At 38.3% G+C, this 27272-nt stretch overlaps 1 protein-coding gene across 27 annotated transcripts in view; it reads right to left on the minus strand.

Moving 5' to 3' along the window:
- TENM3 (teneurin transmembrane protein 3) overlaps positions 1–27272 on the minus strand; it is a 1240854-nt gene that overhangs the window by 530771 nt on the left and 682811 nt on the right. For 2 of the 27 annotated variants that reach the window (XM_083755213.1, XM_083755202.1), the window contains exon 1: positions 3086–3197. The exons of 24 other annotated variants lie outside the window; for them this stretch is intronic. The gene's annotated coding sequence lies outside the window, so the exon portion shown is untranslated. Of the gene's footprint in view, positions 1–3085; positions 3198–27272 lie in introns of those variants that run through there. One more of the 27 variants, XM_083755215.1, reaches the window with a different exon arrangement.

Below are 27272 nucleotides of genomic sequence, written 5' to 3' on the forward strand. Positions count from 1 at the left end.
AGATTCCAAGCAGACCAGGTGCTAAAAGCTAGCTGCCTTTTCGGCACACGTTCAAAAGTTCTTTAATATCCTAATTGTCTCTCTTCTCACCTTCTCCCCACTCCACTGGTTATTGTAAAGTAGTATTAAACTATATGAACTATTAACTGAGCTGCTTTGTAGAAGCACTTTAATATAAACCACTTACCCTAACTGAAAATCTCTTTGATGGATGTGAACTAAGAATCCTATGCAACCGCACAGTCAAAAGTTTAGGGAGTATCTTCTGTATTTGGGTCAATTCTCTTGTCTTTTGCAAACATGAAATGGGACCTTCATTTCCTCCCATCTATAACATCAATTGTTCTGCATCTACTTTGGGAAGGAGGATAGTTTATAAGCCGTTCTCTATTGATACTGAAAACAATTTCCAAGATGCAAAACTTAGGTCTATTGAATATGACTTCATTGGATTTCCCCTATAACTATTGATTTTTCCAAGATACACAAACATAAATCACATAGGGTTTTGTAGAAGGCACTTCCATTAGCAGAAGGAATTCTTCCATCAGAGAAAGGGAACCTTTGTATGAGACCTCTAGAAAAGGCCAGTGAAGGCAATACTCTTTTTTCTAATTATGTTCCTGGAAATGATACCAAGTCATGACATAGTGTTGTTCCTACTGGGTCATTATCTTGCTAGTAAGGAACAGTGAGGAAATAAATAAAACCTTGCTGCCTCATCCATAAAAACAAGTCCCCTGATCCCAAAAATTATTAGAATACATCCAACCACACTGAAGTCACTAAAAATTGTTCCCTCCCTTTTGCAGGAGCCAAGTGGTCCCATTAAAGTGATGGGTCTAACAATAATATTTCCCTCCAGTAAAGAATTAGGGAAAATCAAAGAATAAGGGTAAGAAGTTTTGGGAATGAGAATACAAACACCCCACAATAGGGAATAGTGTTTGACTGTAGCTTGAAATTGCTACGTTGCAACATTGCCCTTCTAGGCTAGACTGTCTGGTGCAAGATTTTCCCCTTCCAATGAGTTTCAGCTTTATTGTTCTGCACAGAACAGGGGGCATTCTGGCTCTATTACTTTTCAGTCCCCACATAGGTTTTCATTTCTAATGGGCTTTCAATTATTATTGTTCACTTCTACATCTGGCATATCTATCCTGACACCTTCTTCCCTGCTCACTAGCAGCAGCCTGTTCCTCCTGGCTGTTTGTCTCTCTAGCTGCCATGCCTTTCTGGTGATGAAACTTTTTTTTTTTAAAAAAAAAGCTTTCCACAGTAGGATGCCTGTTAGCTCTGACTTAAAGTAGAGAATAAGCACCTGCAATAACTCTTTAGCTGACAGACAATAAAGAAATTTGGTGACAGTTAGGCAAAGTACAAGATTAAAAAAATCCTGAAGGAAAACCAACAGTGTCAATTAATAACCATAAATAATAGCTAGTTTATTAATTTATTCATAATTCCTGAGTTTCTGGCCTTTCCTGTTGGGATGTAGGCTCCTTGAGTAAATATCACAGAATGAGTAAGACCAATTCATAATATGCTAATCATTAATTTATGAATCTTTCATCTTTTTCTTATGCAAGACTTCTATCACTTCATGTTTTTGGAAATCATACAGAATGCACATCTTATGCAAAACTCAAGCTGATTATTGGAAGACTTAATTGAATTTTCTATTCTGATCATAACAGGTTGTTGTCAAATCATTATTGCGAAGAAGAAATATTATTCTCAGGTATGAAATTGTTATGAAAATGCAAAGCAAACAGTTAAAAAAATGCAGTGAAGTGAGGTCTATCGTGCTTAGGGGAAAAACAACTGCAGGTCTTAAGTTAGTCATCGAGTGCCCTTTCTGAGTTGCAGCTGGTGGAAAAAAAACTGGTGTAAATTAAGCCAGCAAAATTTATACCAGATCCAAACCCTATTCAGCGACAGAGCTGATGCAGTTGCTCTACCTAAGCCTGGCAGAGGAAAGCAAGCCTTTAAAATATTGTTTTATGCCAGGCTGCCAGATCATGTGACTCAGCTAAACCGACTTAGGATTCTGCCTAAGTCCCCCTTTTCTGTTCCCATCCCCACCACATCCCTAGAACACCCCTTTTGGGAGGCTTATGCCAGCTTTGGCAGAGCCAGGATGAGCAAGTTATATCAATGTCAAGTTATGTCAGCTAGGATGGGGTTCGGAACTGAGTACCTCAGCTGGCTGAAATAGAGATCACAGCAGATTGAATGCCCCCTTAAGGATAAAACAACTGTCTTCTTTTTGTGTTTCCTATTATTTACTCTTACATTGGTTATCAAATAGTTTCCTTTCTGGAAAAGATCTTTCTTCTTTGGTTTCAAGAGTGGGTTATAAATATAAGGTTCTGATTTATATTAAATTATTATTATTTTAATCATTTCTAGAACTGCTTTCATTATAAAAGGTTTCAATGAATTTTACAATGGGGGGAAAACAACTATAAAATGCATACAATACAATTTTTTTTTTAAAAAAATCACAATTCATAAATAACAACTATCCAGGTAAAACCTGAATGATGGTTCCAAATTTTTGCCAATGAAACTCCATGCTAGATTCTGGGGTTCCAAATTATCTGGTCTTGTTTCCAAACTAGAGCTATATCTTCCACTTTTCTGCTTATATTTCTGAATTTTGGAAAGAACACTGTTTATGCTCTGTCCTAAGTCTGAGTCAAAAGACTCAAAACCTCATTAATTAAAGTAACTGTCCCATTAAAGACATGAAAGGGCAATGTTAACTAGATTTTCCTGCATCAAATTTATTGTGTCTGCCTGTGAGTTTATCAATTGTGATCAGAAAAGAATGTGGCCAGCTTGTAGCTCTAGGCCAGTAGTGGATGAGGTAGCTTAAATCACTCACAGCAGCTTCAGCCACTCCTGTCTGGGGTTTGCTGGGACTTGGCTGTCTGTACTGGCAAAGGGTGCTGCATACTGCAGCAAGATGGTGAAAGCACTCGAATGTGCCAAAGAAAATTAGACTGATACATAGCTGTCAACTTTCAGATTTGAAAATAAGGGATCAGCAGCCTCAAAAATAAGGGATCAGCAGCTTCACCTGTCCTGGGGAGCCTCGAAAATAAGGGATGAACAGCCTCACCTGTCCCAGGGACAGTCTACGGGATATCTAACAATCCGGGATAGCAGCTGGAAGCAGCAGGAAATGGCACTGGAATAAGGGAATTTCCCGCAAAAAAAAGGGAAGGTGGACTGATATCAGCTGTGGACTGATATCAAGAATTATGTCTAATAATTATGTGTCAGCTTACATTTTTCTAAGTTCTTCAGTTACTGATTTGCCCCTCAACTCACTTTTATTAAAATGCCTTTCTCCTCTCATTTTTATTTAATTTATTAATCTATTTCTTTGAAGAGCCTTAACTTTCTTTATATTCTAAGTCCAAAGCTAAAAGAAACACAGAATGGTGAAGAATGTGGACTACAAACAGAATATTCAGGTATCTTCTTTTTAATTTTATTTTAAGATGTTTAATCGGCAGCAAAGTTTCAGTTTGCTAATTTTCAGCGCACAACTCTATGGCTAAAATCACTGCAGTCTGAATGTGATTGTGTTGCAGTTTTAAATACGTTATCATGGAATCAGACTACTGAAAGTGACCTCAACTTGCTGCTTATGTAGGATATCCATTACTACAGCATTCCTGATAGGTGGCCATTCAGCCTCTGCTTAAAAATCTCTAATGAAAGTACCTCATCTCCCATGGCAGTCTATTTATTTTGCATCTATTTCACTAACAGAAAAGCAATACAGAAATTATTATCTCGGAGGATGTAATGGATTGGAATGATGGGTCAAATAATTGTTTAAAAGTCAGAATTTGTGGAGCAAGTTCTCCATTGATATGTGTGAGCTGCATTTTAACAGTGTCTTGCAATCTTGGAAAAACAGAAGCTGGCTCAGTGTATGTAATATTTGGGATCCCCCTCCATATTTTTCTAGAGCAGTCCTAGAATACCAGAATCTAAAATAGTTTCTGAGTATTCAGGGATCTTTCATGAATGCTGTCCAAAGAAAGATAGTCCTGACTTAAGATCCTATGTATGCAATAGTAAATGGAGCCTTGAGTGAGGGACTCACTCAGCAATTTTTGAGCAGGTATTCAGGTGTAGCTCTCGGTTCTTACATTCTTCTAAGACAAGCTATGTTTTACAACTGTTAATATACATTTTTTCCATAGGTGTACCTTTTGAAAGATGACTTGAGATTGAAAGGCACAATGTTCCTTAAAAGTGGTCAATAAGAAATATTAAGTTTCAGTATACAAATAATGAATGATAACTACATATTTTACTGATCAGTCTGAAAAAAATATTGTGTCCACTCTTAAAGACTATAGTATTATTTTTTAAAAAACAAACGATAGCTGTTTCACTCAAATGACAATAGGAGGACTTTGCCTGCAAACAGAGTTTAAGAAAAGATTGCTATTTTCAAGTATGCTTAAATATGGTATTTGGTTAAAGAAGAAGTAACCCTTATTCCTCTATATAAGTCACTTACTCATATGGGGATTTTACATACACAAAAATGTATAATTAGCAAGTCAGGAACTTCACCTTCATAAGTCTGTTAATCAGTCACAGAGCCTACTTTGCTATGATAAAATAACACAATTTGGTGCTTTAAAGCACATAATCTCAATGTCCACTTACAGCATGTCAGAAATTTAATATTATCACACTTTTCTTCATAATATTTTCCATGGAAGTATATGTTTCCCATTATCAAAGTATAAGGTAATTTACTACAGTCTGATAATACTAACTGGAGTGCATTGAAAAAATGTATTCCAAATAATGAGCTTATCGTTTACATTCCCAAATGACATCTCTTCCATGCCTCTCTTGTGGGAGAACCTGATCAGGAAGGGGAGGGGAGGAGTTTAAAAAAAGAAAGAGTTATGTGAAAAGTAAATTAAGGACTGACACTGTGCCAAATATCAATCATAGACAGCAGTGCACTAACAATGAACTAAAGCTAGCAAGCTGTGGTCTTAAAATCACAAGAAGGATTCTTATTACACTTAGTTACTTTGGCTAATACAGCCATGAACATGCATCCAAATTCTTGCCATTTTGAAAGCTTCACATTGGTAATTAGCCAGAGCTGGATTGAGTTGCATTAGCAGAGTAGATTGCATCACTTTCATCCATAGAAAAGGAAGTCACATTCAAGAGAAAACAACACCTCATTCTGCAACCCAGTTAAGGCTGCACTTCTAAGCACATGATCTGGGAGTGAGTTCCACTGAACTCAGTGGGGCTTGCTTCTGAGTAGGTATGCACAGAACTGCATTGTAAATCAAACTTCTTAGATTTAAGCCAGTTCAGTTCCATTGCCATAAATGAGACAAACAATGCAATCGTCCATTCATTTAATCAGAAACAAATCAGTTAATTTCCAAAACACTTGTTAACCTATGAACACTTACACGGAAGTAAAATGCAGTCAAACAAAGGGGAATGACTTTCAAGGAATGCATATTGAACCAATAAACTTAATGCCTTATCTCTGCTTTACTGCGGCTGGATCTACACTGATCTAAAAAAAAAAAAAAAGCTAAGAAAAAAATGCTATGTAGCTCTCAATGCAATTTTCTATTGAATGCTGTACTAGCGCCTCCTGTTGTCACTTTTTATAACACATTTATAATGTTATAACTCACCAGTATAGATTAGTCCTATGTTGCAAAACAGCTTCAACAATACAACACTTTGTTTTCTAACTTAAAGCATTATCAGGTTTGTTGTGATATAATGCCAATATGTTGATTTGCTGATCACTGTAAATTATGTGAATTAATTTTTCTCCTTCTTTTCAAAAAATGACCAGAACAGAACTCAATATAAGATATATAATAACGTATATCTCATTTGTCAAAAATAGAAATAAAATCTCCCCTGAGTATATGGCTCATTGTGAATACATAAATGAGGCTGCCATCTGATCTAGGAATAACCAAACTGAAGTCAATGAGACTTATTTTGAGTAAACATGAACAGAATAGTGCTGGAAGGACAGCAAGAAAAAAATGGCAAAACTCTGACCAGTTTCCAAATCCTTCTCTTCCTTTGATTTCTCCTGAAGTATGAATCAAGTACCCAAAACAGAGTATCAGGCAAAAGTAATTCTTCTATTTAGCAACAGGAAATGTGATAATAGAACTGCAATGTCCTTCTATCTGAATAAAAAGTATATGCCTTAAATAGTATTCAGACTTAACAATTTTAGGAATTTAGGTGGGATCCCTAAACTTCACATTCAAAGGAAGAAATAGGAATATATTTCATATAACCCACAACTGCTCATTGGTTTTCTATAAGATCTCCAAATGTTAGAAACAGGGAGAGAACCCTCTACTGTTTGGTCAAGCATAGGAACGGGTCAGGTTCATCCCATTTCCTAATGGAAAAAGTGTTCCATTTAATTGACTTAAGATTATTGTTATTTTGTTCATTAATGCATCATTCATTATCATGTATGTACACAGAGTAACAGCCACCCCAAATGACATTTTCTGAATGCAACATATTCAGAGTATGCAACATATAGGGCTGGATGTGTGGAGAACACATAGAAACAAATATGCAGATGGGGCACCCTTTACAGAATCATTTGAATGTATATCATCTGGACATATGGGTTGCCATATGTCCTCTTTTTCCAGGACACATCCTCTTTTTCATAGGTATTTAAGAATCATCATAAAGATCCATAGTTAAAAGTAGAAGTTGGCAAATGTGTCCTCTTTTTTGCTCTTCAGAATATGGCAACCCTAGGAGCCCTCACATCCACTTTATGCATTTCAAACACAAATTTATATTTTAAATGTAAATGAGCCAAGGGTGTGTGATGTTTCTTTTAAACCATGGACAGCCTGGGGCATTTTGCTATTATTGTTAAAATGTTAAAAGATTGCTTCTGTCCAGTTTAGGGTTTCCAGATCAGCAACTTAGATAACTACTTTGCATTTAAGCCCCCAATGAAGTTGATGTGGGGTGGGTAGTAGTATTTTGCCAGCATAGGTGAGTGATATAGAAATATAGAAATACTTTATTTTCACAGTACCACTTGTTTACAGTGAGATTAAACGAGCCCCACCCCCAATCTCTCAGTCCTTGTTACACTCTGTGTGCTGTCCTACGACCACCAACCCCGAACGTCAGCTGCAATGTTGCTGTCTTCCATTCAGCAGCCTCACAGCCCATGGATAAAAACTGTTCTTTAACCTGTTGGTTAACCGAGGGCAGGAGATTAAAAAGGTGCTGGCCAGGGTGTGAGTCATCCCTGAGGATGTTCCTCACTCTTCTGAGGCAATGGTCTCCTGCAGTGACATCTAGCGGACTAAGGGGACAGCCCATGATATCGTGTGCTGTCTTCACCACCCTCTGTAGGGACTTTCTGTCTATGGCTGTCAAACCAGTGTACCACACCATAATGCAGTATGAGAGAACACTTTCTATCGTGGACCGATAGAAGGAAATCATCAGTTGCTGTCTAACGTTGTTCTTTCCAGCAGTCAATTGCATACCACCTCCGATATGGGTAGCCATAAATTTGCCGCCTAATCACCCTTTAAAGCCATGTAACGTATCAGCATTATTGTCAACAAGTCAGCATTCAGAGATTCAGAACACACTGCGCTCATTGGACTATTTTGGGATTCCCTCTTGCCTTAGGGATTTTTCCTAAAGATATTTTGTACTTCTGTAATTTTTTAGTCTGCTAATACCTCTATGTTGTGCCTGTGGCTGTTTCTGTTTTGACTGCATAAGCATAAGAACTCAAACAATTGAATCCATCTGATAATATACAGTGGGACCTCGGGTTACATACGCTTCAGGTTACAGACTCCGCTAACCCAGAAATAGTGCTTCAGGTTAAGAATTTGCTTCAGGATAAGAACAGAAATCGTGCTCCGGCGGCGCAGCAGCAGCAGGAGGCCCCATTAGCTAAAGTGGTGCTTCAGGTTAAGAACAGTTTCAGGTTAAGAACAGACCTCCAAAACGAATTAAGTACTTAACCTGAGGTACCACTGTAATATGATTCCAGGTACAAAGTAATTGACCCTTTGTTTTAGTGTGTATAAAACTAGAACAAAATTTGTGCAGCAGCATGAATGCTTTGTAAAACAAGGGGCAGTGCATGCCATAAACCAGTTTCTAATGTTATAGAAGAGTGCAAGCCTGATTAGAATGGAAACAAAATATACTTAAATTTAACATTTCCACATGTTGAGGAAGAAGGATGGACTACAATTTAAGATGATCAAAAAGCCTATAATTGTTTACTGATAACCGGATATTAACTGAGATCCGTAAATCATCTTTCCAAAGATAAACAAAAGCTACAGAAGAAAAAAAACAATTCTGTAACAGTCGTATATGCTGTAGTTTATTGGACTATAATAATTTTGTTAAGCACCACTTAGCTGAATGAAATTCAAAGACCTCAAAGATCCCAAAGTGAATAAGCATAGAGTTCATTTGCAATCCATAGACTTCTTATTGATTGAAGTGTGATACAAAGAGCTTCCAGTGGTATATTGATGCAAATATGAATGGAAGCAAATTTGTATGTTATTCTACATAGATTCAAAAATGTAACTAATGCTGCTACGAAGGCTTAAGCTTAGAAAGGAGAGCAGGAAGACACACACTGGTTCTGCCCCAACATTACTGCACAAATTAGATGTGCCTTTTCTATTCCTGACCTTCTTGCATTTAGCAGGGAAGTCTGAAGGAGGCTTGTAAGCAGGTTCAGCGATGTGTTTACAAGCATCCACATAAAAGGAAAACCCAATAATGCAAAGTTTTTAATTGTGGGGCAGAATGCTGTTACAAGCCTGATTCATTTGGGCAGTAAAAGCAACAATGGGTTACCTAAACTGGGGGGGGGGGGGGCTGAGAGACAGAAAAGCAACATACAGTATTCTTCCTCCAGTTGGTTCCTTCTTTAGTAACTAAATACTTTCATAAAGATTGTTTCCATCCTGCCTCCTTTTCCAGTCACTCTTCCTTTGCTTTTCCTACTGTTAGGACCCCTTTGTTCTCTTGATCTCACAAGTCTTGAGATTGTGCTCAGAATGGCTTTGTTTACTTAGAGTTATTTTATTTTATTCAACCACCAGTCTTACCTGACTATTTCTGCACACTGCTGTAATGTATTTCCTATATTATAATACTTCAGATTTCACATTCAATGTGGGACGGTTGGGTGTAGACTGGGTGCAACTGGCATGCACACCCCCCCTTCTCCACGCTAAGCCCCCTTTTCAGAGCATGACTGGGCTTAGGTGTGGATCTAGCCCATTATATTTGAATTTTTCAACCGTAATGCATTTAGACATTAATAATCATTGCCAATTTGAAAAAAACACACAAACAAACCATATGATTTTGTTGTATGTCTAGGAATGGATATTACAGTTTGGCATAATAACTGGTTCATAAATTAGAGTGCTTTGTCAATAACAAATAATCTGTGGTTCTCTTGTGTTCTAAGTAATTTGGATTGCTTGGAGCCATGAGCCTGTTGAGTGGTCCCATTCATGAACAGTGAATGACGCATGACAGAGCTTCTCCTCATGCAGGATGAAGTTATCTCTGAAGAGCTGTGCTACACCAGAGGCAATTTCAATAAAAAAAATCATCTAGGCAATGGATTGTGTAGACATTGATTTGAAATAAATTGTGACTGATGATCAGTTGATGATGATTTCCATAATCATCATGCCATCAGTAATTCTTCAGGGTAATGATACTTGTGTCACTGATATAACATTTTTTGTGTACTGGGGATTCAAGGCACATACTGAGATTTCTAAAAACTCTTATCCTTTAATATGTCAGTGAGATGGTAAAACTGAATATAACCTTTTAACAATCTATTGAGAACAGTAATAAATTACTTACAAAAATATTCTAAAGTGATCAACTTGTGCTTTCAGTATCTTAACATTTAACAAAACGTACTTTATCAAGATTGCTCAACATAGTTCACTGATGTACTTTAGAGAGAAATACTGCAACATGCTGGGCAAGCCAATCTTTAAAACAACAGGCACTTAACCCTAGAAAACTGTTAAACAATCTTGTACATGGCAAGACACTGTTTATTGCACAATATGAATCAGTTGCTTCAGAAAAGGACTGCCAATGGTCTATTATGGGTTTTGAAAGCATTTAATTTACTAGAAACTAGTTTTTATTAGGACTACTCTGCAGTACTTCTACCTCCATAATTATGACTTTTTAAGAAGTCAGTGCTTTCTTAACTACCATTCATACTGATCTGCCACGCTGAAATATCACAGGCATTTATACATCAGAAAATATATTTATTTTTGCCGCCCTGTTGTGAAGGTTAATGGTGGGTAACACTTTTAAACAGAAACTGGCATTAAACATCTATAAAAATACAAGCCCCCTTCCACTGCTCTGGCTTAGTTCTAGATACCAAAGCCAGCCTCCAAAACAAAATCTTACAGAACTGAAGCTTTGGCTTTAGTGCACAGTCAGTGAGAACATCTCTCAAAGTATTCCAACTATTCAAGCTTTGTATATGAACAGTAAATTCAACAGCATGTTTTTGATGGATGGAATAGATTATGAGCCTGATATTGGTTTCAGTGTGATTTATGCACCATAAGGGGTTGCTTTATCATGTTTAGCCTTATGACAAGGAGCACACAATAGGTTTACTAAATCCCAGTCCCAATTACATAACAAAATGACAAGCAGTCATCATTGGTGAATGCAGAAGATCACTACCCTCAAGTGATAGCTGTACTAAAGAAAAATGTGATATTTAATCTTTTATTAAGGACATAGACAGACGAGCTACCATACTTCACATATCCCCAGTTTACATGTTGCTAGTGGAGCACAATGTGGCTTTCTTCATATAATCCTTTTGAAACTCCTCTGAGACAGGGGTGTAGTGGGGGTGCGCTAAGGAGGCCATCGCCCTGGGCACAGGTTTTTTGGGGGGGCCGCGCATCAAGGCGCCCTGCCCAGTTGTGAGCTATTGCATTCTTCTCAGTGCCCTCCAGCTGGAGGGTGGCTGAAAAAGACACAAGCATGTGCTCTGGCCCCTGCGCCACTCAAAAAAGCAGCGCTGGACTTGCAGGGGCCAGGACACATGCCTGCCCACAGCACCCCATGAGCCCAGAATTGTTTTTGTGATCAGGCATGCGCCCTGTTTTGCAGCAGTGATGAGGGGGCACTGAGGTGGTGCACCCCACCCATGGCCCGTCCCTATAGTGCACCCAAGATGTATACAAATTATTGTTCTTATTACAAGTTATTTATGTACTGTAAATATGTAAATAAATTGTCCCAAAGTGTTGAACACCATGTTAGAATAACAAAATATACTATGGAATACGATAAAATGCCATAAATCAATCGCCAGCAGAACAACCTAACGCCACAAAATTAGAATACAGGAGATCCAGAAGAAAACCTCTTGATCGTTTCCATCTTATTTGTGGGTTTCATAAATTAAGGAGATGGGGGGAAAGCCATTTTTCTTGAGGTTATAAGGAAAAGCAGAATCTCAGATTTTCCCCCATAAAAACATATTGTGAGAAATTTTGGCTCAGCTCAGCTATAAAAGAAACACCTCAGCAACTCAGCCAACCCACCTACACTTTAAAAAGGATTTTGTTAGGCAGGCTCTGCTCTATTTCTCACTTGAAAGAACATGATTTTTACCCTGCCAGTGATTGGAGCAGCCTTTTAGCTTGCAAAACCTAATTTGCAGTTACAGAACAGAAAAACAATCAGCAATTAGCAAACTAATAGCAAATTAAATATGAGAAAGCCCTTGGCTTTGACAGTTGGCAAAGGCACATTTAAACAAAGTTTTTGGAAATCATTGCTGGCACAAGAATTTGCCTCTAAGAACTTCATGCACAGACATCAGAACACTGGGTAAATATTTGGCTATTCTCCAAATGCTGGTTCATGATAGACCTATGTCAACTCTAAAAATCAGAAGAACTCTATCACTTAAAAGACTTCAGAAAAATCTCTTCAGAAAAGAGAATTATAGCACATACAGCGGTATCTATGGTTACATACAATTCAGGTTACATACACTTCAGGTTACGGACTCCGCTAACCCAGAAATAGTAACCTCGGGTTAAGAACTTTGCTTCAGGATGAGAACAGAAATTGTGCTTCGGCAGCGCGGTGACAGCAGGAGGCCCCATTAGCTAAAGTGGTGCTTCAGGTTAAGAACAGTTTCAGGTTAAGAACGGACCTCCGGAACGAATTAAGTACTTAACCCAAGGTACCACTGTACCTATATTGAAAGGTGCTGACTGCAGAGTTAAAAGTTATTCTAAAAATCAGAAAGCCTTTCTGTACATTATAAATATGTTAGTTATTCTAGCCCTAATGCCACATTTTCATGAATCCTTAAGGCACAATTGTGACTCTTTAGAATGCTCCAGGGCTATCCAAAGAAAGAATGGATACAGTTGCAAGGAGCAGGATAACCTGGGAATCTATTTCATGAATTATTAATGCTCCTCAATTCTTAGGATGATGCTTAGTTTCAGGATTAAAATGGAAGACAATCAAGCTGCACTGCCAGATATTGGAATGAATGATACAGCCAGTTAGTGCCTATTAACGTGAAGAGACTTTAAATTTGATAATCTTTTTCATCTTTAACTCAGAACAAAGAACAGAGCAGTCAAAATCCTGTGATCTATACTAGAAAGAGACACCTGTGGCAATTGGGTCATGGAACTCTTACGGGTGCCAAGCATCCTTCACCCTCACCCTAATGCAATCAAAACAATACCCTGCCGCTTTTTAATTGGCAAGCGTCTACCACCAGCAGTCGTTTCAGAAAGTGGTGCTGCTATCGCCATCCATTTGTTCAACCAGAAATGTTGACCCCTCTAAATAGATACTTTATTTTGTTTCCTGAAAATCATAAACCCTTGGAATCTCTGAAGTTTTGTGGGCTGGTGGTTTTTGGTGTATGATCTTGCTGTCCAACTCCTCTCCTTCCAGCTTTGCAACCCAACTCCCTATGCTTCTACCCAATGGATGCCCTACTGTGTTAGACAGATGCCCTAACTTTTGATTTGGATTTAACCTGTGGTTGAGTATTCCCATTTCTCCATTTATCTCACCAGCTTAAGAACTGATAAAAAGCTCTGCCTCCCCCTTCTGTCTCTCACAACGTCTGCTCGTGATGTGCATTTCCCTCTTCTACCTCTTCTTCTCCCCAAGGCTCTGCCTTGTCTTTCTCTTCATCTTAACACACCTGCGGGTCATTGCTGCTCCCCTTCTCTTCCCTTCTGGGGAAGAGTCTTCAGAAGGTCTTCTGGACAGTCTTCAGAAGGTCATATATTGTGACTAATGATCGTGTAGTGTGATTTTGTCCCTAATTATCTTGAACAAGCTATTTTCTGGATCGTCCTGAAGTTTTGGCTCCATTTCCCCTTTCTTGCAACCTTTAAGGAATGCTCCACTATCTTAGCCAAAATTCCTAAGTTATCCACATGGTGCCTCTGCTAATTTGGCAAATATGCTCCTAAATCAACTCAACAGACAGCAGCCTTTCCTTCAGCAGGAAAAAAAAGAGGTGTGGGTGCAGAGGGAAGAGCAGCAGGCTAAATTTCACCCATTGTTTCAAAAGAGTGTGCTCCCCAAACATGGAAATGTATTCAGATGGAAATGTAACAGCATGGAGACAGATGTTGGAAAGCAGCGCACTGGCTGCCACCACTTAGGATTTGCCATGTGAAGGCAGTGAACTCCATAGGCTGCTGTAGAAAAAAATGGCAATGAAGAAAGTTCCACTTATAAATAGTTGGAGTTCTAGGTTCTACATTATAGACTATGACATTTGAAAGTGGTATAAGTGTTTCAGTCCTTCGCAGGTTTGCCAAGTCATTAGAATAACTGTCTGTTTCAACTGATTTTAGCCTAGCAAAAAAGAAACATGTAGAACATCCCAGAGTATTGAAAGAACTCTGCCTCAAAACTAAATTACAACACCTGTATTAGGAAGAAAAAACGTTACTGTGAATTTTTAGCTGAGCTTCTTTGCTTTTTGACAATAAGATTTAAAAACAAACAAAAAACCCTCTGATACACCAGAAATGGATCCTATAGTTTATTTATTAAGAGATTTTTAAAGTGCCTCCCACAACAGTCTCAAGGCACTGTACAAAATCAGAAGTGTAATGCATAAATAAAAACAAAATACAATGTAAAATAAACGCGGCTGAAAGCAGGCAGGAATATACGGTAATAAATAAATCATATGTTGGAACTAAGCAAATAACTATATCTATATAGAATGCAAAAATATATATTGTAAAATTATAGTACACACAAACATACCAAAAACAGCTAACTACACTCCATAACTTTACCTCTCAGTATGTTTGTGTTTCTTGTTGCTTTAAAACAGACTAATGCCACAACACCAATGATTTTTCTCTGTAGATGTCAGCTGATTCTAATGGCCTTTTTTTGGGGGGGGGAAATCTCAATGATCATTCACAAAAATGCCATCTATATCTGCATAACGTCACACAGTGAGTGAGGACTGGTGAAACTGAACATGCATCAGTTTGAAGGATGACACCATATTCCATTAGCGTGCCTTTGGTTTGACTTTTTAAGTGGCTTTTAAAAACATTTTTGAATTTTTAAACACATTAAAGAAACACTATAATGCTTTTCAGAGTGCAAGTATGTAAAGTACATTTTTCTGTAACATAATTGAAATCTAATTAAACTTTTCCCCTGGAGACCTTTTAGAGTCAAGTGTGGTGACTATAATAGGAAGAGGACTCGGTTACAAGAGGCATTGCCCTTTACAAATATTTCATTCAAAGCCTCAATGGAATGTTGGAAATACGTTTATGTGATTTAACTATGGACCAAATCAGTTAGTTGACCCTGCTGTATCTCAGTTTTACTACCTCTAAACAAACCATATGATTATTTACTTACCTAATTCACAAGCTATGTGATTGTTATAGGAACTGTACTTAACATTTTCTAGTTTAGCAGCCACTAAAATAAAGTGAGTAATGACTCTAACTCAATGTATGGGTTTATTTAATGAAACTGTCAGGCAACTCTGCAAATATATGCCTATCATGACCTAGCACTCACTTTTATGTTGAATTTCAAAATTTTTGATGTTTTGATATGGCCAAATAGGCATTACAAGGACTCCAATGGCTAGACCTCACCTATGGACTGGGAGTGGCCGCATATGATACTGGTCCTAAAGGATCTACACTGACTCCCAATACGTTTCCGAGCACAATTCAAAGTGTTGGTGCTGATCTTTAAAGCCCTTAAATGGCCTTGGTCCAGTATACCTGAAGGAACATCTCCACCCTCATCGTTCAGCCCCAACACTGAGATCCAGCTATAAGGGCCTTCTGGCGGTTCCCTCATTGCAAGAAGTGAAGTTACAGAGAACCAGGCATAGGGCCTTCTCGGTAGTGGCACGCACCCTTTGGAACGCCCTCCCATCAGTGTCAAGGAGATAAATAACTATACAACTTTTAGAAGACATCTGAAGGCAGCCCTGTATAGGGAAGTTTTTAATGTTTGATGTTTTATTATGCTTTAATACTTATTGGAAGCCACCCAGTGTGACTGGGGCAACCCAGTCAAATGGGCAGAGTACAAATAATAAAAAATATTATTACTATTACTATCACTACTGCTGCTACTACTACTACTACAAAAGGCTGGCATGCAGTGGCCTCCTTCAGACTGCAGTTGTGGAAGAGTGATTAAAGAAGACAAGAATTGGTGTCTGAATGGCGCAGCAAGAGTGTTTGACTGTAGCACAGAGCATTTGGATTCTGCTTTAGGGCAAAATGTCTTGGGCCTGTACTAGTTTATTTTACTTTCCCTGAGTGGCTTACAAAAATCAATTTGAAGTCCTTGCTGTCAAGGCTGCAATGTGAAAGACATTGGAAAAAGAAGTGGAGAGAGAGGAGGCCAATCATCAGTTTTTAAAGTTATAGTTGTTATAACGACTAGCTGGGATGTAAGCAGTTCAGGTGGCCTGATGGAATTGCTTTCACTAGGTACAGCTGAGGAGAGCCAAAGGCAGCTGGTCTCTCAGCATAGGCAATGGAATAGCTCTTCTCTCTTTGGTCAGCAGCCTGATGGAATAGCTGCCACTAGGTCTTAACAGCTTTAGGAGTTTTAAGGCACTGTAAAATTTTATAAGACATGAGTAGCCAAACCAACCAACAAATAAAAAAAATACCATACAATGCCAAGTACAAATGCCAAGCACTTGACACTGCACATACAATGCAGCAAACCCATCTTCAGAATATGCTCCCTATAGTGTTTTGTCAGTATGATGTGATTCTTTTAGTCATAATGATATGAATGTATAATATTTCAGTGAGTTTATTGATGCTGATAAATATACTAGATCACATGACTAACGAAACATGGTATAAAGTATGCAAAATAATAGTACATTAGCCTAAATAACACTAATAAATTGCAAAGCTTAGCATGAAATTGAAAATCACTAATGGAACACTGTGCAGTTTGTTGAAGCAATGAGCAGTCGAGGAATCATACATAATGTAGAAGTACAACTGCTAACAGCAGGCTTATGAAAGACAATTTAAACATATTTTTTATGGACAGGGGGAATTGATCTTTGAAGACATTCCTGAAGAGATTCCGCTTATCCCGAACAGCATCTTGGGAGAAGGTTCTGGTTTACCCCATGTATCAGATGCATATTTATAAGATACTCAGTAAGGACTTATTTAAATTACACATATGGCTAAAGTGTACAAGCTTTAAGCAAAAAGGAAAAGGATAAAGGGTGAAATATGTGTGCTCTAGCCATATTGAAAATTGGTATTATGTTAAATAGGTTATTCATGTTCCTACCATATGGTTCACAAAAGCAGAAACTGCAAGATAGAATCTTTATTTTTCTCTCATCCTGCTTTTTATTGCCTAGTCCACAGCAGAACTGAGTCAAGTTGTGTTTTTAGCAAATTGACCAGTAGTGCTATCCAATGTATATTTTCTCACAAGTCGGGATGGACTGATCTGCTAATTTTAGTTTCTCTCAATTTCTCATTTTTCTAGTCTTAAACTTGGTTTGCCCCATTTCTGCATCAGTTTGGATTTTTTTAAAAAAAATATGCATTTTCATGCATATTTTTTCTAAAATATACAATTTGTATGCCATTTTGCATAGGCTACAGACTATTGCAAGTAAATTTCCCTATAATAATAAATTTTGTACATTAATTTCATTATTACATGCATTTTTGTATGTATTGTTTGGTTGAGATCTGCATTCCCAAATCTGGAGAAGTGCAAATGTTGAATGATGTCTGTATTTTGGTTTGAGCATTTGCTGGTAAGGGTAAATTAAGTAGGGTCACATTAAAATGTGAACCAATTTAACTTATTCTCCGCCTATATTGACAAATAAATACTACTCAGTTCAATGAGACTTACTTCCATAAAGCATCCTAATTTTCAGATGTGATGAGCAACAATGGTCTCTGGTGGCTCACAAGTAATAATAGTTTACCTTGTTCAGCTAATAAAGTGGTAACTGTAACTACTATTTGAATGAAACACGTGATTTAACTGTATCACCTGAATGAGACACAGGTGCCTTGTTCACATACTACTCATGTGTCAGGTCCCACTTATAGCCCCGTTCCTGACTTCTTATATTTTTCTTTTGTCAACCATTTGCTGTGCATAGTTGTATGAGAAGACCTGGGAGCACTTGCTTATTAGTAAGTGCTTTGCTGGATTGGAACACCCACATAATCAGGTGACCTGATCATGTGGAGCCTTTACAACATGTTGCGGTGGTGGGCAGTTCTGAGGGCCAAGCTAAAAGCAGAGAAACCTCATAGAGTTCTCTATTATCACTATTCTGCCTTCACCCCTGTTAGTGGTTATCAGCAACAGGCAAACTCTTATTGTGGGCTTCTATTGAAGGGAATGTGAAATTTACTTGCTTGCTGACAATGTAGCCTTGTTTGTTCCCAACCCTTCAGAGGTTTACTAGGCACTCATAGAGAAGCTCTCTCAATTTGGTGAAATGTCAAGCTTTCAGGTCAGCAGCTGAAAACTAGAGGCTATTGGCAGGAATATTACTGTGAAAGAAGAAAATGCAACCTATTTCCTTGGGAGACATCTTGACGTTCATTTGCCAGATTAGGACAAACAACCATGCTCTGCTATTTCACAGTGATCAGAAAATATATTCAGGTTTTAAAATCTTCAGACTGCTATGGTTTAGCTGTATTGCTGTCACAAACATGATGCTTCTCTCTATTTTTAAAATGATTAATATAGCAACTTCACAAAGAGCCTTTATGTGAGCAAAATATACTTGGGAGGGGGTTCTCCAATTTCTACTCATTCCCCTTGCAGTTTCAGCTGCCCACCCCCACTCCCGGTGCCATATTCCGTACTATTCTAAAGATCCTCTTACTATTAGTGGTAAGGTAAAAGGTAAAGGTACCCCTGCCCGTACGGGCCAGTCTTGCCAGACTCTAGGGTTGTGCGCTCATCTCACTCTATAGGCCGGGAGCCAGCGCTGTCCGCAGACACTTCCGGGTCACGTGGCCAGCGTGACAAGCTGCATCTGGCGAGCCAGCAGAGCACACGGAACACCGTTTACCTTCCCGCTGGTAAGCAATCCCTATTTATCTACTTGCACCCAGGGGTGCTTTCAAACTGCTAGGTTGGCAGGCACTGGGACCGAACAACAGGAGCGCACCCCGCCGCGGGGATTCAAACTGCCGACCATGCGATCGGCAAGTCCTAGGCGTGAGGTTTTACCCACAGCGCCACCCGCATCCACTATTAGTGGTACTGATGGTAAATAGCCATTGACTCAGTCCAAAATTAGACTCAGAAAACAAAACTCTATTCTTCAAAAGTCAGAAACAGCTTAGTATATCCCGGCCCCATTCCCCCGCAAACAAGTTATGAAATTGGTGACATCACTGGAAGACAGGGTATGAAAAAGTGCTTCAAAATCCATGGCAAGCCTTTAACCTCCATCTCATTCAGCTGCTTTATTCTTTTCCTGCTTACCTGACAGCTGATAATATTGTTGTGGGTAAAAGTAACAGCGAAGTAATAAAGGTATCCTGCAGGCTCCAGCTCACAATAAAGGCTAGTACAAACTGGACCCCATTAATTCAAATTAGTTTTAATAGACTCAGCATTGAGATTTTGTCTATACTCATAAAAAATATCACCTCAGTGGTAAAACAATCATAGTGATAACTGTACTCCAGTTAAATTGACTGACACTGAATCTTTCTTTCTTTCTTTCTTTCTTTCTTTCTTTCTTTCTTTCTTTCTTTCTTTCTTTCTTTCTTGTTATGCTTAGAGTTGGCCACCAAGCAAACTATTTCACATGAACAATCCTGTTCCCTTTCCTCTCATTACAACAAACCCATGGATGGAAGTAATACACTCTCAGTTATGGGAGTACTTAAAATGCATGCAACTGTCAACTCTAAATGGAAAATTAACTTGTAGAGCTATGAAACTGCTATCAGTGAGTGAGCTATCAAATCTTCATGCGAAAAGCCCATGAACAGTGGTTAAAATAATTATTTTTACTATCCACTCATCTCTCCTTAATATGACCTAACATTATGTTTTCTCATAAAGTCTTTGAGTTATCAACATATAGTTGCTAGGAATCTGCTTTTGGGCATCTAAAAATGGCAAAAATGTGATTACATAAAAAGAAAGCATGAAATAATCTAAATGTAGAGCTCAATTTGTTGTTTAGTGGAGACAGAAATCCTGAGGCCATTTACATGTGAAAGAATTCTCCCTGTAACTCTGTTTGGTTCAGTATTGTGAGACTGCAGTGATGAAAAGAATTGTTAACATAATAGCTTCTCATTTCTGTGATTCTGCAAAAAATAATAATAAACCTTCAATAGCATACAACCATATACTCTGCAGCTCTATAAAGAAAATTAAAAAAAAGGAAAAATGGGAATGCCTAAAACAGAATTTCACAACGCATCATTCAAACTGAAGTGGCCACTATTTTCATAAACTGTCCCATGGGACTCTCTGAAAACTGAGAAACCCCTATCTGCAGAGCAATGCATTACCTCCTTGTCTGGATTCCTTTTTTAAAATCTAAAAAGGTCAGTTCAAAGAAAGAACAAGCTTAGCAAATACAAATATTCACACATATAAAAAAACAGTGCTTATGTATTAATACAATGAAAGCAGTATATATACAATTTATATCCAACACATTGGATAGTAAACTCTACCCACTTTGCTTCCTGCTCCCCACTTGCCATAATGAGTTCAAACGTATTTTTAATGTCCTAAACCTTTAGCATCTCTTAAATGTGTGACTGTTTGCCCAGTGTTTTGTTGTTTCTATGTTGTCACATATCCCAATAAAATAATAATATAAGCATCATCAAAGTCATTAATGCTTTCAAAATGCTTTCTATTATTTTAATAATATCACCCCAAACTTATTGTACTATGATATACTGTACTAGGTGACGCTGGCATTGGGGAAATCCCTTATTGTTGGATCCTTTTCAGCACCAGTCACTGCATGCTTTCTCAGTTCTGTTGGTGCCAAATGCCGCTTGAAGAAAACAACGCCACACCATTTAAACAGATTATACCAGACTTCCTCTTTAAAGGCTTAACAAGTTGACATTTTGCCAATTGCCCAGAAGAGATAACATGAGAAATTGATTATTTCCCCTCATTAAATAAGCAGGTATTGGATTATTAATTCCATGATTTGTCAGCGAGTGACAGAAATTCATGCTACCCATCTAAAAGCAACATCTTTAAACTCACAACAAGCAACTTGGAACTGATTGCCTAGGTCACTTGTAGTACATGATTTTACCCATCACTTACTGTAGCTCTCCAGTAGTGCATTGGAACAACATTATTCATGTAATTATTGTAATTATTATGACATTAATGACTCTGTCAAAGTCTAAATGTGTGAAATTAAGTTGCTAACAAGTGTAAATATCTGAAGCAATAAAGTCAGTGAAAGGTCACTTTACTCTGTGTGTGTGTGTGTGTGTGTGTGTGTATGTGCGCGCGTGCACACACACACACACACACACACAGACATGTGTATGGGAAAATATGCTTAGTTTTGTATGCACATAATACATAACAATGTTTTTCTTTCAAATCCGCTAAAACAACTGATAATTTTATATGACTGATAAATGTATGGATATTTTTATCTTCAAATCAGATGATTTCATATTGAAATTACTATAACACCCTCCCATCAGATGTCAAGGAGAAGCGTAACTACGTAACCTTTAGAAGACATCTGAAGGCAGCCCTGTATAGAGAAGCCCTTTAATATGTAATGTTTTATAAGGTTTTTATATATGTTGGAAGCTGCACAGAGTGGCTGGGGCAACCCAGTCAGATGGGCAGGGTACTACTGCTGCTGCTACTACTACTACTACTACTACTACTACTTATTATTATTATTATTATTATTATTATTATTATTATTACTACTACTATTACTATTACTATTGCTATTATTTTTACTGCTACTACATAACTTTTAGTTTTCACTGTGGCTACTGGAGTTTTGAAAAACTTAGCTGTTTCATTCTGTTCCACCAAAATCCCAGAATGGATTGCGGAGCCTAGACTATTGTTGCTACATCATAAGCCTTTAAGCATCCACGTTGGGGACCCAGCATAATACCAAGGCCTTTATGGGGAGCAGTGACATGGAAGGGAAATAAAGTATCTGGTGCTAAAAATGTTGACAAACTCTACTTTGTGAAGAAGTTCTTTTCAGATGCTACCTGGTAAGGAAATAAGTATAGGAAAAATCTGAAAAAGAGTAGAGTTTTACTACTTTGTTAGTGTAGAGGAAGAAGCCCAAGGGAATGGGGCTGAAACTGTTTGCAGATATCAAGTTGTATGTACAGAACTGTGGCTGCTGTGTTCAGTTCTGCTTACCTTGCTGTAGTCCCATTGACTAAAGGGAGCTACTCTGGGGTAAGTGATCTGAGGACTGGAGCTTTTGTGAATGTGACAGTTAAGGAAAAGGATTGGTCAGAGTGGTGTGGAATGAGAATGATATAGGGCTTTAAAGTCAAGGATAAGAAGATTATGTTTTGATTCAGAAAAAAGATAAGCAGCTAAAGCAATTTGACCGGAAAAGTAAGGGGGCAAGAGCAGGAGTATAAGACCTGGATCTGAAAGGAATGAATTTGGGAGAAATGAGATGATCTAATTATTTACACACGACTGAATTATACCATGGGCTCCTATAGACAAACCAGATACTTAGGGTTTGGGTGGCTAGTTATGTTATGTTCCTTATAAGGACCTTTTGCACCTGGAAAAGGTGAAAGCTAAGAGCTTGTTATAGAGTTACCAAATACTCCCTTTATACTTTGATTATACAACGTGCAGGGTGTAAATTTAGAAATTGTAATTGTAACTTGGCTATGATATTTCTTTCTCCAGCAACTCTTCTGAGTCAATCCCTTGGCTGGAAAATTCTTATTTTTGGCTTTAAAATATGTCTTTGCGCAACTGTGGCAGGGGAAACAGGGAAACTAAGGGATGGCTTCTGTTTTCGACAAAACATTCCAGAAATAGTCATCTAAAATTTTTCTAAAGAGTACACTTATAAGAAACCTTCAAATGCTTGCCAAAAAATTAACAGCATAGTGCTCTCTCTTGCATGTATATTATATGAAAGCACATTAACTGAGCATCACTGTACACATTAAGGCATTTCTTTATTTTATGTGGATATAACCCTAATATCCTCAGAGCTGCTACTTCTTTCAGGATTTATCTGCAACACGGGGTGGGGTGGGGGAATTATCAGTAGTCAAAAGTAATGGGTTTTTGTGGCATCTATTTAAAAGATTCCTTGGGATAAGGACACCCATAAACAATACTGGAGGTCAGGTTTTAGTTATGTGGAGTTGGTCACAAGCAGTTTCACTCACAGCACTGACCATGTCTACCCAGATGTAAGTCCTACTGAATTTGATGAGGCTTACACCTATGTAGGGGATGTAGGGTAGGGACGCGGGTGGAGCTGTGGGTTAAACCACAGAGCCTAGGACTTGCCGATCAGAAGGTTGGCGGTTCAAATCCCCGTGATGGGGTGAGCTCCCATTGCTTCGTCCCTGCTCCTGCCCACCTAGCAGTTCGAAAGCACATCAAAGTGCAAATAGATAAATAGGTACCACTCTGGCGGTAAGGTCAACAGCGTTTCCATGCGCTGCTGTGGTTCGCCAGAAGTGGCTTAGTCATGCTGGCCACATGACCCAGAAGCTGTACGCTGGCTCCCTTGGCCAATAAAGCGACATGAGCGTCGCAACCCGAGTCGGTCACGACTGGACCTAATGGTCAGGGGTGCCTTTACCTTTACTTACACCTATGTAAGTGGGGCTAGGAACCAGCCACACATTAGTTTGAAATATATGCAAAGACTGAATTCCTCATGCATCCCTATTTGCACTAAAGATGTAGTAGATGGGTGATTGGATAATAGACTGATAATATATGATCCTATCTTGAGATTAATAAGGAATTGTGAGAAATGTGGTACGTATGTGGTTAAATAAGCCTTCTCATGTTAAACTGAATGCAGCTTGTACCTGCTTGTACTGCTGCTCCCGCATCTCCTACATGCATCTGGCATAACTTCTGAAGGAGCCTGTGTCTCAGACCATGTGCAATGATGATGATGATGATGATATTTATACCCCACCCATCTGGCTGGGTTTCCCCAGCTACTATGGGTGGCTTACAGCATATTTAAACTATAATCTATTTATGCGGACCCCACATGAAGGATTATTCCAGTCCACCTGCCACATCAGATATGGGGAACCTGTATTACCCTAAAAAAAACGCTAAGCCAAACAAGCTAAGTGTAAATGAGTAAACTTGTGAGCTCCTGGAGAGGAGATCAGAGACATTTTGCTCTCCTCTGGTTCTGTTGTTGCCATCCTGATGAGAATTAAGTCATGGTTTGGATTAGCATAAATCATGCCCAAACTCAGGCTCATTATTTATCACCTCCAGGCAAACACTAGGTGGTAAGTCATAGAACAAACCTTGACTACAGTTTGTCATTTACAATATATACAATGCAAAAAACTATACATAAAATACAAAACAATTCATAAAAATAAGTAGACTAAAATAGAATCACTACTTAAAACGCAACAGATTGACTGAATATAAAAGTTTACTGTAGCTTAGTTGATTTAAATCTAGTTTCCATAGAATCAACATAAACCCATCAAGAAAATGCAGGCTGTGCTTTAAAAGCCCATTAAAATCACACCTAAAAGGTCATCTCTCGTGCCTGACAACCTAAATCCATGACAGACATAAAAAGGGGGCATCTGAAGCAGATCCCATGGCACAGGTTCATAAGGGTGGAGGTGGTCCTTCAAGTAATCTGGTCCTAAACTGTAATCTATTTATGCGGATCCCACATGAAGGATTATTTCAGTCCACCTGCCGCATCAGATATGGGGAACCTGCACTATCCTAAAACAAACAAACAAACAAAAACAACCATTGTGGGACTCCATCTTCCATCACTCTTGACCACTGACCATGCTGGATGCAGTGATACATTATGTTTATGATTTGCTGACACTGATTATTCAGTCTTATTTTCACTACTTGCTGCTCTGTCTTACTTCCCGTATTATTTATTAATGAGCTCTTATTAGCAAAGTTTCTTTGGTCTGACTATTATCAGAGAAAATTTAACCAATTTCTAAGTAAGAAACAGGTAGGATATTCAACAGTGCTGAAACGGACAGTATATTTTTTAACAGATCTGTAGAAAATTTAAATTGCTTTACTGGAGGGATGAGAGTAATGAGGTCAATTACAGGTCAATATCTTTACAAATTAGGAGGACTCAAGAGAAGAGAAATAATTATGGGTCCAGTGGGACAGAATACAAGTGCAAATAACTAGAGCTGTATCAAATGAGGCTAACAGTGCAATAGTTCAATGAACATAGTAACAAAGAGCAGTAATATACCTTGCCACATCATCATAGCACACCTGTACCAGGGCTTTCTGTATTATTGATTAGGGGGAGGGTGTTTCCTGTAGAAATTCATTGTGCTCATCCATGGAGGTGGGAGGGAACTTTGGCTAGCTCCATTTTACTGTAAGGGAAGGAGAAAGGGGCCTGAGATTTGTAGGGTTCTGTGTCGCCCATGAGGCAGGTGCTGGGAGGAGGGTGTTAGAGGGGAGTCAAGGTGAAGAGACCAGGCAGCCAAAGACCCTGGAAAAGAGTTGTAGGGAGTCTCAAAGGTGGAAAAGGCTACATTGGTCCCAAAACAGTTGTATCTTGGGAATCTCCCTGGTCCCCCCTCCACTGTTTCCATGCACAAGGAGGGGCTCAAAGTGATGGTAGCAACTGAAGCTGCCACTCAGGAAGAGTCATAGCGTGCTTGCACATACCACATCAGACAAGGGGGTTTAAGTAAACTAAAACGTTGTTGCTTCAACTGTTCCGGTTGGAGCCCAGAGCTGTAGAGGCAGTTTTTCACTTAGGCAGCTAGTTAGCAGGGGTGATATGCAGCTTAGGAGCTGATGTAACCGAATGCTTTGCCAATAAAGAAATAAACTTCTTAAAAGTGTGGCCTTTCCTGATATGGACCTCAAATTACAAGGAAGAAAGATAATTTAACATTCTCCATGCTAGCGTAGTTTTCAGGATCCACAGGAATGTTCAGGTAACAAATGTCATTGCAATGTAACACAGCAATGAAATGATCACCCCTCCTCAGAATTTCCACTAGTACTAAAGTAACAGAGTTAATAATGAAGATCTGCATTCTAATTTCGATGGAAAGACAGTGCTCAGCAGGGAAAATGCTCTGAATAATTCTTGAAAAGCTGACGCATATTCATAAAGCAACAATGGAAAAAGATCCTCACAGTTTAACTTACCTATAAACGATAAGCAATGTAAAAGCTGTACTACTGGTTTTTGATACATAGATAATGTGTTGTTATAAAATATCTGATATTTTATACTACTGTAAATTTATTTGAATGCCAACTGTTGAAGCTTTAGGGAGAATATTTAGATATTTTAAAGCTTACTAATTGCGATGCCTAAAATACAGTTTTGCACTTTACATCTCTTTAAGCAGTAAAATAAGTCAAAAATAAAACCTGAACAGTCTTAGGAGGCCCCCCTCCCCCTCCAACCAGTGTGGTTCTGGGTTCATATTGGAAATGGAATATAAGATGAGGACTAGCAAGTACAATGTCATAAGCCTGTGTAGAGGCTCATACACCCACTGGCCACCTGCAGGGAAAGAAACTGATGATACCAGTGACCCCTTACTGTGTCAGGGACCTCTAGGTTCTAGAGACCTAGTGTGGATTAGGGACATCCGTGAAATATGCTAGACCTTTTTGCACATGTACAGATTCATAGTTTATTTATAAAGATATGTAGATGTTTTCTTGAATTTTAACCTGGCATTTTGCTTATTGCTGATTTTAACTAGCCACTTTAATAGATTTTATTGTTTATAGCCAAAAGCCATCACAATACAGAATGAGCACAAATCACACAACTACAAACAAAACTGATAATATTATTTTTTTATTCTTTTTGTAAACTGCTTTGAGGTTTGATTACAATCAAGCAGTGTATAAATGCTGTATTATTATTATTAATTAATTAATTAAAATATTTTATAATTTAAAAATTATACCACTTTTTGGCCTTAACAAGCGACACATATAAAACAACAACACTAGCTTGTTCAGTTGCAGCATTTGATAGAAAGTATAACTGCCACACAAAGCAACCATCCTAGTTTTTAGTTCTCATATTGCTAAAAGTGAAAGTCTAACAGAATTTCAGTACCATTGCATATAAATGTCTTCAAATATCTATGCTTATTTAAAATGCAGCCATCTACAAAATAAATGTTTCTTACCCTGGACACAAAAAGCCATTACTTCAAAAGCCTTTGATTAATCTGAGCACAATCAAGGGCAAGTGAGATAGCTGCCATTTAGTTTAGCCAAAGCAATCCATGCCAACTGCAATAAACCCATCAAACTGTCATAGAGTCAAGCTGTGAGAAAAAGAGTACGGTGATTACATGCAATAGTTTCCTTCAGTG

This window comes from Podarcis gaigeae (genome assembly GCF_964106915.1).
Source record: "Podarcis gaigeae genome assembly, chromosome: 9".
NCBI classification, from domain to species: domain Eukaryota; kingdom Metazoa; phylum Chordata; class Lepidosauria; order Squamata; family Lacertidae; genus Podarcis; species Podarcis gaigeae.